This window comes from Lissotriton helveticus, chromosome 3_2 (genome assembly GCF_964261635.1).
Source record: "Lissotriton helveticus chromosome 3_2, aLisHel1.1, whole genome shotgun sequence".
NCBI classification, from domain to species: Eukaryota; Metazoa; Chordata; class Amphibia; order Caudata; family Salamandridae; genus Lissotriton; species Lissotriton helveticus.
This window is the reverse complement of record NC_136062.1, coordinates 405,420,952-405,439,712: the sequence shown is the minus strand read 5'-3', so window position 1 is coordinate 405,439,712 and position 18,761 is coordinate 405,420,952.

Sequence of the window (18,761 nt, the reverse complement as noted above, 5' to 3'; positions counted from 1 at the left end):
GAGACAAGAGCCCCTACTGATAGACGATCAGTCCAGTGAGTGTGAGTCTGAAGTTGCGTTCTTGGACCTGCCAAGCAAACAGATCGGAAAAGGAATGCCGAAGCGGCAGAACCCTTTTGATGCGAAAGAAATTAAATTAGAATCAACGTCAGGTACTAGGAGTGTCTCCCTGGTAACTCCGGAAGAAATTGAGAATTGGAGTCGCGAATTAGAGAAACAGGCTCCGCAAACGAAACCTTTAGACCTGTACAAGCTGAGGGTAGAAATAGAGGAATTAATGGCAGGAAATGTGGGATTAGACAGATTGAATACCTATTCTGAAGAAGAGTTGCTGTTTATGTGTAAAAGCCTTACCCGGAGTACTAGGGTGCTTCACGAAAAACTGACAGACACCGCAGCTAGTATGGGGATAGATATATCCAGATCAAAGCCCTTGCAGAAACCATACCGAGCTGAGTTCTCAGATAAAGATTTAGAGAACTTGAATGTGTCGGGAAGAAAGTTGCAGATTAAAGAGTTGCTTGCGGTTTTGCAAAAATGGGGAGACGTGGAAAGATGGAAAACGAGGTGGGCGCGAAAGAAAGATGAGGCCCGATCCAGACAAGCAACCCCTGAGTTCCCTTTGAGAGAAGTAGACAAGCCCGAAACGTTATGTCCAATGCGTGAAGTACCGGGTGGGAGGTATGTGCACGTTCCATGGTCCAGACAGGATATTGTGTCCTTTACTAACGATTTTCCGAAACTGCGCGAGAAACCGGTCGAATGGTACCGGCAAGTGGAAAGGTTCGTAAAGGTGCAAAAATGCCTGTGGAAAGACCTGGATGGGTTTTTCGACATTGTGGTCCCGGTCGATCTGTGGACCGAGTGTAAAATAGCCATAGCCTGGCCTAGTGAAGAGTACACAAGAGATAAAGAAACAGGGGAGCCTTCGAAGGAAGTTATGAGAAAATATGAACAGGTAATTCAGCACTTGAAAGAAAAGGTGCCCGCAAAGGAAACTGATTGGACCAGGATAGATAGAACAACGCAGGAAAGGGATGAGACAGTGCACTCCTATTACGAAAGGCTGTTGCAGGTGTTCAAAACCTACAGTGGTATAGATAACATCGAGATGAAGGATATGACGCACTTTATTTACAGGTTTGTAAACGGTTTAAGACCTGAAATTTGTCAGTGGATAAAGGATAACAAAATCTGTTGACACTCCAAAAAGGTAGATGAGGTCCTGCGGTACGCAAAGTACTGCGAGGACGAAATGGCAGAAAAGAAAAAGGCTCTCAAGGAAAAAGTGATGTGGGCTCAGGTGAAGCTCGCAGAACAGCAGGAAAAGCAGTTGAGTAACATGGTCAAAAATGCTAAGAACGAAGGTCCTGGGGGAGGGGAGGAGGCAAGCCCCGGCCCAAAATGAGCAGGGAAGAGGCTATGAAGAAATTTCCTTGCCATCAGTGCGGCGAAATTGGACACTGGCGTAACGAGTGTCCTTACTTGCCCGAAGATAACCCCAAAACACCTGATTTAACTCCACAGACGCAGAAAGAAAGACCAAGAAAGACTCAACCACAGGTAAAAACAGTTCAGGTGCCCCGAGCACCAAAGCAAGTATACAGGGGAATACAGGCAGAGGGTGATGAGATAGAAGTTTGGGAAAGCGGTGAGAACAGAAATGCAGCAACTTCGCAGTATCTTTTAAATGATACCTTCCTTTGTGATGACCAGTACTGACGGGGCCTGAGGGGGGAGGACGAGGAGTGTGTACTTGGCGCCTCCTTGCCGGTAGACCAGTCCGGACCATACATTGAAGGAAAGGTTGACGGAAATGATGTCACCTTTCTGTTGGACACTGGCGCTACCCGTTCTACTGTGAGAACAGTGGATGTTCCAAACCTACCCCTCTCGGGAGAAGCAATCCGAGTAGTGGGTGTATCTAATCAATTGATTAGTGCTCCTGTTACCAAGCCCATGGAAATATCAATTGGAAATTTTAAGGAAATGCATAGATTTGTCGTTTGCGACACCAGTCCAGTAAACTTGCTGGGACGTGATTTGCTGTGCAAAATGAACTGTACCATCTTTTGCACACCAAAGGGTGTTGAAATTCAGACCCCAGATGAAGACGGCATTTATAAATTAATGCTGGTCCGCCCTGACTCGGAAATTAAACGAATGACCATGCAGGATTTACCCAAAGAACTCCAAGAAGCAGTGAAGCCAGAGGTGTGGGACTTTACTGGGAAAGATGTAGTGTTAATGAAAAACGTGGACCCCATACAGATAGCAATAAAGGACAATGCTGTGTACCCCAATACTAAACCCTACAGAATGAATGCAGAAGTGAAAGCTGGTGTTACCGTGGAAATACAAAAATTGCTAGAAGGGAACATCATACAGGAGGTAATGAGTAGCCCATGTAACTCCCCGATTATGGGCATCAAGAAGCCTAGTGGCAAGTAAAGAGTAGTGCAGGATCTACGAAAAGTCAACAAAATAGTAGTTCCCTGTTGCCCTATTGTCCCGAACCCAGCAGTGATTCTGTATCAGATTCCCTGGGATGCTCAGTGGTTCACTGTGATAGACCTGTGTCATGCATTCTTTTCCATTCCCTTGCATCCAGATAGCAAATTTCTTTTCTCATTTGCCTTCAATGGTCACGTGTATTGCTGGAACCGGGTCCCTCAAGGGTATACAGAGAGCCCCTCTATCTTCAATCAGATCTTGAAAAAATGTTTGGAAACTTTGGTCTTACCTGGGAACTCTGTCTTAGTGCAATACATAGACGACCTCTTGGTGGCGTCTAAAAGTCATAAGGATTGTGTGATTGACACCATTGCCCTGCTGAATCACCTGTGTGAGAAGGGACATAAAGTGGCCCCTGACAAGTTACAGTTCTGTGCAAAATCGGTGAAATATCTGGGGCACCAGATAGAAAAAGGTGTCAGAAAAGTGACATCGGAAAGAGTGAGAATAATTCAAAAGATGCAGTTGCCCCGTACTCAGAAAGAGATCAGAATGTTCCTGGGTGTGATAGGATACTGCAGGCAGTGGATTCTGGGATTTGCAGTCCTAGCTAGGCCCTTGATAAAAATGACCAAAAGAGGAACACCAGAGATTGTAGAATGGGATGATGAAAGCTTAACAGCCTTCACCAAACTGCGAGATTGTCTGTGTACAGCCCCTGCATTGGGAATGCCAGACTATTCCAAAGAATTTGCCCTATTCTGTGACACTCGCGATAATTGCGCGTTGTCAGTCTTGACACAAGATCATGGCACAACGAGAAGGCCTGTGGCATATTTCTCTGCCACCCTGGATCCAGTGGCTGCTGGATTACCAGGTTGTTTGAAAGCAGTAGCTGCTACCTGTGCCAGTTTAGAGCAGAGTGAGTCAATAGTAATGGGACATCCGGTAACTGTGTATGTCCCACATGGAGTGGTAATTTTGTTGACTAGAACAAAAACTCAGTATCTCACCCCTAGTCGGCTGACTAAATATGAGAGGATTCTTGTGGGTGCTGCAAATGTAAACATTGTTAGGTGCAGTATTCTGAACCCAGCCACCTTACTCCCCGACCCCAAAGACATGGGAGGGGGGTGGATGATGAACATGATTGTATTGATCTAACAGAATTCAACACCAAGCCACGCCCAGACATAAAAGAAACGCCATTGCCTGTGCATGATAAAGAACTATTTGTGGATGGTTCATGTCTAAGGCATGAACAAGGAGGCCTGAGTGCTGCCTATGCAGTAGTCTCCTTAGAGAAAATTGAAGAAGCAGGTTATCTGTATCACATAAAGTCTGCACAAGTAGCCGAATTGATTGCTATGATAAAAGCCTGCCAAATTGGGAAAAACCTACGTATAACAGTGTATACTGACAGTCAGTACTGTTATGGGGTTGTGCATGACTTTGGCCAGTTGTGGCTACAGAGGGAGTTCCTGACTTCATCAGGTACCCCTATTCGAAATGGAAAAGTTGTACAAGACCTTTTAGAGGCAATCCAGTTACCAAAGGAACTGGCAGTGGTAAAATGTGCTGCTCATAAGAAGAGCATGGACAAGGTATCACTGGGAAACGATTATGCTGATCGAGTGGCCCAATGGTGCGCAAGAGATCGGTATAACGTAAATCCAAAACGAGGGGGGCCAGGAACCAGCTGCCAACTTCAGGTGTTTGAAGAAGTGCCTACATGGGATGAAGTGAAAGAGTGGCAGCAGGTGGCACCTTGGCAAGAAAGAGAGAAGTGGAAGGACGATGGGTGTCGACCAAGACGTGTGGATGGTGTCATTATAGGTCCAACTGGTATGCCTGTGTTACTGTGAGAAGTTGGCCTGATGTGCAGTGCTCACTATTCTAGTGATCACTATATATCAGTCCAAACAACCCTTATTGATGATTGGTTGTAAGTCAACCTTATAGACCAGCTATCCTAGTAGCATGGATACGAGCAGTCTAAGGCTAAGACTCTAGAGGGCGTGTTAAGCCAGCTGTTTTACCATCACATTACCCCTTGAACACCCAGTGAAAGGACACCACACAAGTGTTATGAAAATAAACCGTGTATTTATTAGAATCACAACAACCCTGTACTCTTTATGAGGACAGGGTGCTAAGCACACAACAAAACTCTTATGAAAATACTTAAGTTAGCACGTTATACACAAATGCCCGAGGGGCACGAAAAACCATATACTCTAAAAGTGGAATGCGAATTACTAGCAGGTAAGTAACAGTACTAATAGGCTTTGGAATCGCTAGGACTTGACTAGGGAATCGTTAGATTACTACTAGGAGGCCCAGGGGACTCGGGTGCAGAGTGTGCACTCTCACGCGGGATGCGGGACAAAGTCTATGGGAGCTAGAATTCACAAAGTTAGTGTTCACGGGCGAACCCGACCTGGTAGGGAGAAAATGACAGTGGATCCTGACCCTTGAATAGTGAGGCTATGCTGGGACACCGAAGTGCCGAAGTTACCTAGCCCAGGGGCTGCAGCTGCATAGGTCTGAAAAGACGTCGGGAATCCTCGTGCCGGACCAGGAGCCTGGAAGGAAGAAGTTGCTGGCAGGCGACCAGTGAAGAAAAGTTCGATGGATCCAAGCCTGGATCAAGGAAGAAGGAAACCTGAAAGCAGAGGGGACCAAGTTCTTGAATCACTGGCCAGTGATTAAGTGGGCACCAGGATGGCACCGGGCGAAGTCACCGCAGTCAGGTGAGTGGGCGCTGCTGGGCTCTGCAGTCTCTCGGACCAGGAGGCGTTGTCGGCGACCAGGATGGCGGTGCGAGCTGTCCCACGAAGGTTCTTGCTGTCGACGTTGCTGGACCCAGGATTGGGCAACAAGTCTTGGCAAATGCAAGGCCCACGCGGTGGACCTAAAATGGCGTCTCAGCCGGACCAGGAGGGTCCAGGGTACTTCTCCGATGGAGGGAAGCAAGGGCCAGTCTGGAGCAACCAGACCAGCAGCAGTGTTGTCGTCGGGCGTCGTTCGGAAGGCCACAAGCCAGCGGGCTAGTAGCCAAACAACGCGGTGAGCAGCAAAAAGCAGAAGGGCCCCACGCCGATCGTGGAGATGCTGGGGGGCTGCTCTTCGGTGCTGGAGCTGCTCAGGGTGGGGGCTTCTCGGACCCCAAAGCACTCACCAGGAAAGTACTCGGTGGGCTTGCTGTGCAGAAGTCGTGCAGTCTTGGCGATGGCCGGTCCCTCGAGGTCTCGTCGCACCCACGGTTCTCAGCTGTGCTGTAGAGGTGGGTAGAGGTCAGAGGTGCCAGGGAAGCCGGGTCTCGTCGAGCTGGGCAGTCGGATTCCGGAGGAAGGACGTGCAGCAGACCGCAGTGTTCTTAGATGGTGCCTGCGGATGCAGGGTGACTACTCCTTAGCCACAAGGGAGAAATCTTAGGAAGAAGTCTTGAGTTCCTTTCGTAGAAAGTAGTTTCAGGATGCAAAGATGATCTGATTTGGAAGGGGGCCAGTCTCTACCTTTATCTGGGAAAAGGGGGCTGGCACGCGACTAAGTCCTGCCCTAGGGGTGGGACCAGGAGGGGGGTGGTTACACCCACTTCCTTGGCGGGCTTTTCCCCAGCACAGGGTCTGGAGTGTCCCTGGAACTGGTTTAAGCCAGCCTATGCACAGTGAGCACCGGGGTGCCACGTGCAGTCACCTTCCTCTGAAGCCCTGCCTACCTACAATACACAAAACCCTGTCTGGGACGGTGCTGGCACCGCCCCTGGCAGGAAACCCTTTGTCCTTATCTCCTGCTCTGGGAGGACTCCCAGCAGCAGGAGGGCAGACTTGTGTCTCGGTGGCAGCATCCATTTTGTGGATGCTAAGGCTCTGTCTGACTTTTAACCGGGTTATAGGTTACATGCATGTCGTGTCCCTCTAGAAGGGTGGAATGCTAACCCCGTCGCCAGAATTGGCGAGGGGTTAGTATTCCAATTCGTATGACACCTTACTCGACATGTTTTGATAAAGCGATACCAGAGTTGGCATTTAACCGCGAGGTTTATAATGCACTTAAGAGTATATGGTATGCGATATCATGGAAACGGCTAAGGGATAGATCCCGAAAGCCGCAGACAGGCTCAGCTCATGCCAGAGCACCATCTCACACGATTCCAAGCACTCTGCCTTCAGGATTGTTAAGGCCTGCCATAGGAGTGACTGATAGGAGATCTGTGTGTCCATTTTAGGGTTAGATATAGGTATACTATATCTAAAGCAAAGGGTGAGTACACCACCTTGCCCCAGCTGTCAAGCAGCCAGTTGTGTCAGATTTGGATGGCCAGCCAGGGGTGGCATAATACATGCTGCAGCCCCTGGTAGGCCCTGGGTACACCTATGCCCTGGGTACCTAAGGTACACTGTACAGGGACTGATAAGGTGGCTCAGTATCCAATTTAGATATGTACCTAAGGTACATGGAATCCATTTTACAGAGAGAGCAGTAGGCCTGGGGCCCTGAATAGCAGGGTCCCAGGTCAACTAAGTCAGAAAACCAGCAAAACACCAGGCAAAAAGTTGGGGGCAACCATAGTCAGGGATCTACCTTCCTACAGTTACCTAGACACCTACTTAGCACAATGGCGAGGTTGATACATGAAGGATCACACATGGGTAGGGACGCCATGATTCTAGTGTTCCAACAGACTTGGTACAGTAAAAAGTTCAGGAAAGTAGCAGAGTCCCTCTGCCAGAGGTGCCTGTCATGTCAAAAGATGAACCCAGGGAAGAGGACTGTGGTGGAACTGGGAAAAATTGGGAGGTCCGGGGGTCCCTTTGTAAGAATACAGGTTGATTTCATCACCATGCCCCGTTGTGAAGGGAAATGATATGTCCTTGTCATGGTCTGTTTATTTTCAAAGTGGGTGGAAGCTTTCCCTACGCCCCAAAATGACGCAAAAACAGTAGCTAAGTGTTTATTAAAAGAACTGATACCTAGGTTCGGGGTTCCAGTCACTATTGAATCAGATCAAGGCTCACATTTTCAGAATGCAGTGATCGACGAACTCTGTAAGGCCTTTGGAATTTCCCAAAAGCTTCACTGTGCCTACCGTCCAGAGGCTTCTGGAGTAGTGGAACAAATAAATGGAACTATCAAAAACAGACTAGCAAAACTGTGTGATGCAACTAAATTGACCTGGGTGAAGGCCCTGCCCCTGGTCCTGATGGGACTCAGAAGTATTCCTGATCGCAAGACAGGCCTAAGTCCCCATGAAATCATAATGGGAAGAGTGATGAGACAAGCATGGGTGCCAGGAAGCAAACTGTTGAGTATTACTGATGATTTGGTGCTTGAATACTGCAAGAGATTGGGTGACCAAGTGCGTTCTATCTCTCGCCAGATCGGAGAAGACGCCATCCTCAATCCAACGACTCCTCTCCACAAACTGGTCCCAGGGGACTGGGTGAAGATAAAGAAGCATACTCGGAAGAGCTGCCTGGAGCCCAGGTGGGGAGAAAAACGTCAGGTGATCCTGGTAACTACCACAGCAGTAAAGTGTGCAGGAGTTCCACGCTGGGTACACGCCAGCCACACCCAGAAGGTATTACCAGACGAGGAGCCTGAAGCAGAAGGACGTCCAGCAGAGGACTCTGCAGGGGCCAGACCGGAAGTAGCTGACGACGTACAGCCCAGTACCAGTCGAGCTGCAGAATCAGCAGACGTTGGCCCAAGAATAGTTGATAACGAACTACCAAGAGTCCAGCCTGCTGAAGGGGTCCAATAAACTGAGCCAGAAGTAGCTGAAGACGAGCTGCCAAGTATATGGCCAGAAGAGTGGATTCCACTGATTGATCTCACTGAAGACCCAATTCGAACAAGTGAACGATTACAGGAAGGTAGAGAGTGGACTAGTGAGGAAAAGCAAGGCACAGGCGAAGAACCACAGATTCTTGAGATTCACATCAAAACTGAGGAAGGAGAAGGTCAGACAGGGACAGAGCACGTGATTGATACAGAACAAGTGAATAATACTGAACAAGTGCCCGATACTGAACAAGTGAAGGATACAGAGCCAGCGTTTGATACTCCTCCACTGACTCCTGATATCGGGAAGGGACAGACTAGACATAGTGTAATAGTTCGAGCAGAAGAAAGTCCAGAGATCGAAGTGCTTGAACAGGATCAGATAGAATTAGAAGAACGTGTTCAGGAAACAGAGTCAGAGACACTTGAAGAGCAAACACACAATTTACCTGAACAAGGCCAGATTAGTATCCAGGCAGAAGGAATAAATGCGAGTCCTGGAAGTAGTCAGATAGAAGAAGAAGAAACTGAAACAGAATTGCCAACAGTTAATGAGAACAAAAGGGCAAGAGAAGGAAACGAAGTCCAGATACCAACGAAAAGACTTAAGAAAAGAAAGCATCTTGAGCCTAAATTCGTAAAGAAATTGAGATTAAGGATAAAAACAGTAGAAGAAAAACGTGCAGAAGAAAGGAGAAGTGCTCGCATAGCTGAACAACAAGAAGGTACTTCCAAAAGAAGGAGTGATCGCATAAAAAGACAGAACAAGAAGTATAAGTCACCTGAATGGACACTCGTGTTGGAAGAACTTGAAGATCTTGACATAACTGACGTAAGCGACGGAGAGCCCGTCCCTGAGTACTCTGACGAAGAAGAAGAACCACCGTGAATTTGCACAAAGTAAGATACTCGTGTAAAGTCACAAAGAGGGGTCGAGAAACTTCTTCTGAAGCCTAAAATGTCTGATTCAAACGTGAATGGTAGACCTAGTCGTAGCTGTTGCAAAACATGCTGCAAGGTATGTGTCTGTAGTATAGTTGTCCTGATATTACTTTGGATAGGACTAACAATTTTCATTCCCTTTGCTGTGAGTAAAGATACTAACATTGTCCCTACTGAAATTGTAAATACTGACAGTGAGGAGCTGACAACACAGAGTGTAGCAAGACATGAGAGAGCACTGAGACAAACAAAACAAGACTTAGAAGCATCAGATGAGGGAGGACTACATTATCATGGAGTTAAGAATAAGACACACTTAAATGTTTTCGCAAACTTGTTAATACACTATGTAGAGACTATGGAAATTGAAGATTGCTATGTCTGCATGAAGCTACCTACTTCTGTGGCTGAAGGCGTGACATACCATCACTTGCCGCTGACATATGGAATCTCCTGTAGCATTTTAGCTAGTTTATTTTACAAAAGAGGACCGTTACAGTACTATTACTCTAACAATGACGTGATCTTTTCTGAACTTCCTATACGTGGGAACTTGAATCCTGTACATACCAAAAGTGACGTAATAAGATATATGGGAGACTACTTTCTGACTATAGGTAACATTGACATAGCGGACGCACACAGAGATAACTTGACTTGTTCTTTGCGTGAGCAGGAAAAGATGTTCCTGAACATGGCAGAGAAAAGGAGAATTAAAATACAAAAGAAGGCTAATGACGAAAGTCAGAAAAAGCCAAGATGGGCAGAGAACATGGAAGGCACCTCAACTGGTGAGGCGGGTCCTGCTCTGTTGCTGGATTTTGAAAAGAAAGGCAAGCTATGTCTTCACCGCGAGAAGACTAGCTATTATAATAACATTTTCATTGGTTCCAGTGAATGCGAACATAATTACAAGGTAATTGGAGGTTGGGGTTTCAAAAATGGGTCAGAGCCTGTGTTTCCTGGAATTTATTGTATTTGTGGGGACAAGGCTTATTTCAAATTGCCGGATCACTGGTATGGAAGCTGCTATTTTGGCATTGTCTTCCCGAAAATATACCATGTGAATGGAGTTGCTGGAAGCAGTGAAAATACTAATGGCTTAGTGCGTAGTAAAAGAGAAAGTATAGGTGAAATTATGGGTAGTATTTTCAGTGCACTGATACCTGGAGTGGGAGTGGTTCTGAACACTCACAGAATTTGCAAATTGTCTACTATAGTGGATGTATTGTCTACTGAGACAGCTCATGGATTTCTGCTGGTCAATACCGAAATGGTTGCGATCAGATCAATGGTTTTGCAGAATCGACTTGCTCTTGATACCTTATTAGCGAAAGAGGGCGGAGTCTGCCGGATGTTGAAGGCGCAACATTGTTGCACTTATATTCCGGATAAAAGTGTACAGATCAAAAAATATGTGAAAAACATTACTAATTTGGCAAAGGAACTCAAACCACTCGAGGTTGATAGTGCCTGGAAGAGACTGGTAGATGGTCTCTCAAATGTAGGTCATTGGTTTGCTAGCTTAGGTAAAAGCTTATTGTTCAAGGTACTGATGCCAATTGGAATTATAGGTCTCATCCTATTTTTCATATTTGTCTGTTGCAAGTGTCGTAAGCACACAAAGAAGCATGAAGTGAATGCAAGAGGGGTGAAACGGAGTGTGGATGAGCTCGAGTTGAAGAGATGAATAATCAGATCTATAAAAAGGTGAAGAATTCTCACCCTACCAAAACTGAAAGAGAAAAACTGGAGCGATTGCTGGAAGAGATAGAGCTGTATAAAGTGTGAAAGAAAAGTTGGCATCTGGTTCCATTATATTTTGTGATGATAGTAAATATCATCAAAGAGGGGATTGATGAAGCAAAGCTTCGCATATTTTACGGCTTGCTGTATTCATGAACCTCGTTTATATGTAACAAGGTAATAAGTGTACGTCTTACTAACGTTTATATTAAGTTTGAATAAGGATTAAGAAGCTTGCACATGTGTTTTACTAAAATAATTTACTCGAGTCATTTAAAATGTCTGCCGCTTGTATTTAGTTACTGACGCGTCTGCAGAGTTGGAGGGAAAATTATGCGCATGCGTAATACATAGCTTGGCCCATAACGTGGTACTGCTCGTGCCACTGCTCTTGTGTATGTATACATGTAGCTAACATTTAGACTGCATAAGTATATTTTATGATGATTAGTTGAAAGTACAACCCTGTGATGCGATTTCATAATGTTATTTCTATGTATTAATTTGTTCTCGCTTACTTTTCATGTACTGCGGGGAATGGGGGTCAAACTGAACTGAGAGCCATCTTGGAGGGTACTTGTGCGCAGACTCGCCGAAAGTCATCTCGGCATTGAATAGCTGCCAAAGAAGGTTGATACCAGAAGCAAGCCTGGGAAAGCAGCACCTTCGCCCGCAACGTCACGATATTGTTCTAATATGTTGCAAAAATGTATTCTTTGCCTGTATTCTGCGCAGCTTTCTCATGGGAACCCCAATCTTGCTAGGCGGTACCCAAATATGCTAATGAAGCATCTAAATAGCATGTTAGGATTGGTGTGTTACCCAAATCCTACCTTAGGACCAATCCAAATTGAGGGATTCTGACACTTTGCAACATTGGGGGGTGGTACACCGTCCCAAAAGAGTATATCTACCCTGGGTTCACCTAGGGAATTTGTCCGACTTGTCTGGTTTAGCTGACCTGTCACTGACCCATCGTACTCAATAGGTGACTGAAGATACAGAGCGCTGCGGAGCACTCTGTCCGAATTTGACCATAAGACTAAGGTTTTACTGAACCTTAAAGTGCTGGCGAAGCACTTTGCTGGGAGTTCACTGACCCAATCGGGGTCTTGATCGATAGCTGCAGAGAGGGTGGAGCGCAGGCGTTGCTTCCAAACTGCGGGTGCGGTCCTGTCCTGAGCGGTCCCGTCCTGAGCGGTCCTGTCCTGAGCGGTCCTGTCCTGAGGGTTTGCTGTCCTGTCCTGAGGGTCCTGTCCTGATTCCAAATCTGAGGGTATCCTGTCCTGTCTTGGGTGTCCATTCTGCACCTGCTGTCCTTTGAGGGGTATCCTTCCTTGAGGGTTTCCTGTCCTTAACTGACCCGTGGCCAGGGTTTGGTTTTCACACCAGTCTAGGTAAATACTGCTCTAAATTCTTTAAACTTGCACCTTTCTATATTTCTGACTTTTGCTTCAATAAAGAGACACCTTGCACATGTTGATTTTCCATGCTTTTGCCGCAAACTATTGAAACGTAAAGTCATTTGCATATTTTCTTGATATGTTCCCATGTTACCCTACCTTTTAGAAATCATATTTTGCATTGCATTTTGTCATTTCCTGATATGGTCTAGAACGGCCTTGCTTAAATTTTCTAAAGATTTCTTGCCTTGAATGCATAGCATATTTCCTTTGCATCACATAACTGCATTTAAATGATTACTCTGACTTTATTTCTCTATAGTTATGTACTTTTCATTATCTTGGTTATTGATTGCCTTATTCTTGTAAGTTTAATGCTTGATGAAAACGAACTTTAGATAAACATTTTAAAACTTCCAGTTGTCCGTGGTCATTTACAACAGTATTGAATGTCATTTGAAATTGCATTTGCTGCCTTTCCTTTTACAGCTAGGCCCCTGATCCATTGAAGTCATAGGTACCCGTGTCGGTGGATGGTAAGTCGGGTACACTAGGTAATAACAGTAGGGAACACACACAATTGGTAGCAGCCCGTGAAGTCGCCCTGTCAATGAATAGTGTGAATTGAAAGTATATGGGCCCTGAAGCCGGAAACGGCGGAATCATTGGCTGGGTGACCTCGCGCGCTCTATCACTATCTCCATCCCTCGTCCTCGGTGGGATATAGTCTATTCCATGTAACCAGATTTCAGGTTTCCCTGCGTGTTGTCCCTTCATGTGTCTGATCATATGTTAAACAAGCATTTGCAATGCAATAGGTCTCGCAGTTGTTAGAGTTTGAACCATTGGCATTGTAAATGGCAATGCCTTTTATTTATGGGTTGGTTTTTAAAACGTAAATAAAAGACATTGTCAATTACAATTCCAATAGGTTAAACTCTTGCAAATGCGAGACCTATTGCATTGCAAATGCTTGTTTAACTGATTAGTATAGCATAAAGCAAAGTACGTACATGTCGTGAATTACAATGGCGAAAAAACATGAATGAATGAATTGAAATTATAAAAACCACAAGTCCCATAATACCTCGCGTGAAATGAATCCCTCAGCGGGGGCCGAGCACTTTTAAATGTTGAACGAGCTGATTTGTCGGGGGTAGCTCTCACGCTTTCCGGCATATTAACATGGTCCGTCGGAGCCTTGCTTCCTGTGCGGGGGTGCGTGCGCCCTTCGAGAGGTAATTCTATCCCTTGCCCTTTGATCTCTGCCCTTTATTGGTGCAGTTTTGTGCTGACTTGTGCATAAAATGACATTTGCACTAACTAACCAGAGCAAACACGTCCAAACGGTGCCCGGTTGCTCCAGCACCAGTGCAATGTAGATAACGTAGCGCCTGGGGCCTAGCTTCTGTGCGCCAACCATAATCTCCCTTGTGGTAATGAACGTCACGACCTACGCTTTATGTGGGAGGCGCGAGGACATCTTTAAAATGTCAAAGGTCAAGCATGCAGGCGTGGAGTTGAAAATGTGCTCGAGAGTGCCTATGAGCGGGGTTTCTAGGCGCTTCGGGAGGTGGGAGGGGGTTGCGTCAGCGAGCCATGTCTGCCGAGAGACAGATGTGGTCCAGCCTATCGGGAGGTGAGGAGACTTCCCAAAGGGCCTTGTTTCAGAAAGGTGGGGTGGGCTGGGAGAGAGTCAGTCATGGGCAGCCACCAGGCTGGCTCACGAGTAAAGGGCTCCGACTGGCATCTGAGCCTGGCCTGCACGTCACATGATGCTTCGATCCCAGCAGGGTGGGCACAACCCTTTTTACTCATTAGGTAAATACACCGGGTGATATCAATGCCTGTTATTCACAGTGCTGTCATGAAAGTGCCATATTGAGCCAGCAAACACTTCATAAAACAGGTTCTTTTGCAATTCTTTGGTTACACAAGAGCACAGGGCCGCATGACCAGGCCTCGTCACGTGCACCGCGGGTGGCAAGGGCTGGCACTGTACAGAGCCAGAGTGGTGAAAAGCCGTGCCTGCGGGGGCGGGCGTGCCCACCTACCACAGGGTACCGCGGGCTCTGTGCGAGTCTGTGAAAACCCCGTGCCGGTGCCTGCCCAGAGCTGGCAAGCTGCGGACAATCTGGGGTGCGGCCCGAGGTGCGCAATTGTTACAAGTTGCCACTGTTTGTTTTGGATTTAATAGGAGCCGCCTCGGGCTTCCTTCCCGCGCGAGGCCGGGTGGGAAGGCGCTGTCCTTCATCCTTCCCGCATCGTGTGTGTAAGAGGATGGGTTACATCGCACTGGGGGGCAGGGGAGTCCATGCCAGGTTTTCAAGGGGACCTCGAGTAACAAATGAGTAACTGTCGTTCATTTCTTGAATGCAAATATCTCGTCGGTATCCGGCATGGATCCGGCTGTCCTGGATTTTCGCTGGACACCCTGCGCTAAACATTAGTTTGATGCAAGGCTCACCAGTATTGACGTCGTTGTAACCCTTTCACTCTTCCACCAATCGCAGGGGCATGACCTCGGGAAACACGCCTGCAGCTTCACCGTACACTCCATCGCGTTCTTACTCTGAGCACAACGCATTTCACTGTTTAACAAAGTACACAACTTTCAGCATTCGGGCCGACATATTTCTTGTGACGTTTTTTGACAATTTATTTCCTGAACTGCTGTTTTCTCAAGAAAGTTAGCTCCTTTTATTTTGAACAAACTGCTGAGACTGCTGATAATCACTTTCTGTGTATGGTACAAGACACACTTATTTATATTAATGAACAGCAAGTGAAGTAAAGGTAGCCGAGATAGAAAGACAACGGTTGTATGAGTTAAACAGAAGCCCATGCCCTCACACATGACATGCTGCTGAAATATTGAGATATTAGAAAAGCCTGAAAATGTGCATCACTACAGTGACGTGCGTTTTACAGGATACGCAGATCAAGAGGGAAAGGACTTCTTGCCTATAAAAAAAATGTTTTTACACACAGTTATACAAACTCCTTCCGCGATGTGTCCGGAAGTCAGGCAAAGTCGCCTGTGACGGGGGCGGGCTGCGTCTGCACCGGAAAAGAAGGCAGGCGGAGTGAAAGCGTCTCGGGACGCCAGAAGGAGAGCGGAGTCCCTCTACATTGAACTGGTAAGTGGGGGGGGGGCTCGGTGCACTCGTGTGTGTGTGTATGATGTGTGCGACAGCGTGTGTGTCTGTGTGTGTATGTGCATGCGTGTGTGTGGTGTTTTCAGCTTCCTAGGAGACAGCGCCTGGCCGCAGCGCTCGTTCACGTGCGCGTGGCAGTTTGGAATCGCCTCCAAGGCGATGCGCGCGGCCAGGATTGTCTCCTGGGAAGCTCACATGGCAACAATAGGGGCTCGGCGGAGACGCGCTTTGCGCGGCTAGCCGAGACCTAAAAACTATATGAGTGGCTACAGGAAGCTTTTGGTATCCTAATCCCACTAAGAACGATACAACACAACAAAAGAAAACAGGCACCATGGAGAAAGGCAGAGATAAAACAGCACATTAGATAGCTACAACGTATCTGGATAAAAAAAAAGCCAATCTTGACAAACTTTACCTATAGAAACTTAAAAGATTATGTAAGCCAACAAACAAAACAGTGAAAAAAAGATACTATTCAGACAGAATTCAAAATGCTAAATATGCAAATAAAGAATTCTATAAAATTTTCACTGCATTTCATACACCAAATTGCCTAGAAGGAGTTCATCCCAGTACTAAGGAATAGACAGACACACTGGCAAATCATTACACAACCCAAGCAGACACATTGGACCTATTTTTAAAACAAAGAACCCAGCCTTTTTCAAAACAACAATCCAAGTGTACGCTAAACTAGCCTCTCCATTCCTTCCCACAAATTTCACACAATATTTTTGGGCCTTGGCAAAGCAAGCAGGCCTGCTGGCAGCCCTTCTAACCCTTGTTAGCCACAACCCTTCAAGACAATTCTTCTAACTACCTCTGCTACCACACCAGTAAGAAGAATCAGCAATAATTCCTTAACTACCGGACTATTTCCAGAAGATCTAAAAAGTCATACATACTCCCATTACTGAAGAAAAGAAACCTGAATCTGCTTAACCCTGACAATTACAGACCGATTTGAAATGGACCTTTCCTGGATAAACTGATAGAAAGAGCTGCGTTCGCCCAGATGTCACAATTAATTGAAGAAAATACCATATTTTCAGACTTCCAAACAGGATTCTATCCGCGAAGAGTCACAGAATCTGCCCTCATTACCACCTGGGATGACCCTAAGAACACAGCTGACTAGAACAGGGTTGCGGGGCTACTTCTCTTGGACCTCCCGGCTGCCTTTGACATGGTTGAACATTACACTGTAATACAAAGATTCAATGAAGCCGGCCTAGAGGGGACTGCTCTCGACTGGATCATATCGTACCTTCAAAACAGAACTAATGTCATTCATACCTCCCTTTCTCATCCAAACCGTACCACACAAAAGCAGTGGTCCCTCAAGGCTCTAACATCTCACCCATGTGTTTCATCATCTACATGAAGTAATTACCAGCACTGATCAACTAATTTGACCTCACATGCTATAACTATGCAGAAGAGACACAAATACTCCTTAAACTGGAAAGCCCCAAAGCCATTGGACACTCACAAGTGTTTTGTTGTCTCAGAGCCGTGGATCAGTGGATGACATGGAGCCATCTCAAACTGAATACTTCCAAAACGGAAATACTCATGTGTGGTGATTGGAAAAATTAAGACCCACTCGCCACCTGGCCTGATGACCTGGGAACACCGCCTATAGTATCAAAGGAAGTAAGAAACCTCAGATTTACCATGGACTCCAAGCTAACAATGATTGCAAAAGTGGACAAACTAGAAAGATCACGTTTCTTTACTATAAAAGTTTGCAACGCAACTTCCCCCACCTGGGGTTCCCACACAAAGTCCAGGCAACTATCTCTCTTTTTCTATCTAAATGAGACTAGGCCAACAGCCTCTACCATGGATTATCTTTGAGTACTATGAAAATACTACAAAGGATTCAAGGCTCTACAGTGGTTACCGGTTGCCAGAAGATCCACATTCAAGATGCTTTGTATCAGCAACAAAGCGATACATGGAACAGGACCACTTTTCATCAGGAATAAAATCACCAAATACATTCAACAAAGGAAGTACGCTCTAGATTGAAACCTCGCCTCAAAATACCACCTTACAAGAAAAAACCCATAGGAGGCACATCTTTCTTTGTTCAAGCAGCCAAAATATCAAACTATTTACCCCCAAACATTAGATCCACGGATAGCTACCTTATCTTCAGAAGACTACTAAAGAGTTGGCTCTTTCCCACATAACCAGCATACTCAAACATAAATATACAGCATATCCCTCTGTATATAAGCATTTATCTGGACTATAGATGTGTGCCTACATATGTGTTTAGGTCTGTATAAACATGTATAACAAATATATTTGTAAATATATAGATATTCGTTAGTCTTAACACATTTATATATTACTTATGCTCATATTATTCTATGTTTAACATGCATATAGGTGACTTCATAAATAAATACCTCTTTTACTATATCATAACTATTTATCTACAATTGTTTACCTATTGAATTACAAAACAAAAATACAACTTAAACCAGGAAAGATGGTCAGATTTGGCTTGGGACTAAGAGGTTGCTCAGTGGCTCACATTTTTTAATAAAGGTTATAGGTTATTTCTCACAAATTTTTATAATGCAACGTCACATGTACAAGGTTCGGCTAGCCTGTATGAACTGAATACCAGACTCACCAAGACACAGGAGCGATGGCAGATGGCGCTACAGTTGGTTTTAGTGGGCAACTTTAATTGCCACTTGTGCCCAAATCTGAGGGGATCTCATGGGGACTGGTCATCTTGTACGCTCCACGATTGCCCACACATGGAGCACACAAAGGAAGGAAAGGAACTCAGTGGCCTATTAGATATGCAAGCGTTAACACAAACGATCGACCTAATTGTTGTCAAACAGGGTAAAACGGTTCACCCCACCTTTAAGGGAAGAGGATGTGTCTCATTCCGTGACTACATCTTTGTTTCCTGTATCACTTAAAAACAGTGTATCTAGTTTTAATATCTGGTACAGCTCCTTTAGTGACCACAATCCTTTGGCCTTACTCCTTGTTGACGCAAGCAGACACCCAGCACCCCATAGATTAGTGGGGGGGCTGTTCGGGGCTACGGGACAAGGAAGAAGGCTCAGGTCAATGGCGAGGCCTTTTTAGCTCTTTCTTTAAACAAGGCGAGCAGGTTATCTTGAAGCACTTAGATTTTGAAGTGGAAGGGGCGGAATTAGTTGAGGCTTTCAGTAGTTTTGCACAAATAGTTGACAGCTTGCTAAAAGATACAGCTCATGTGGTAAAATGGACA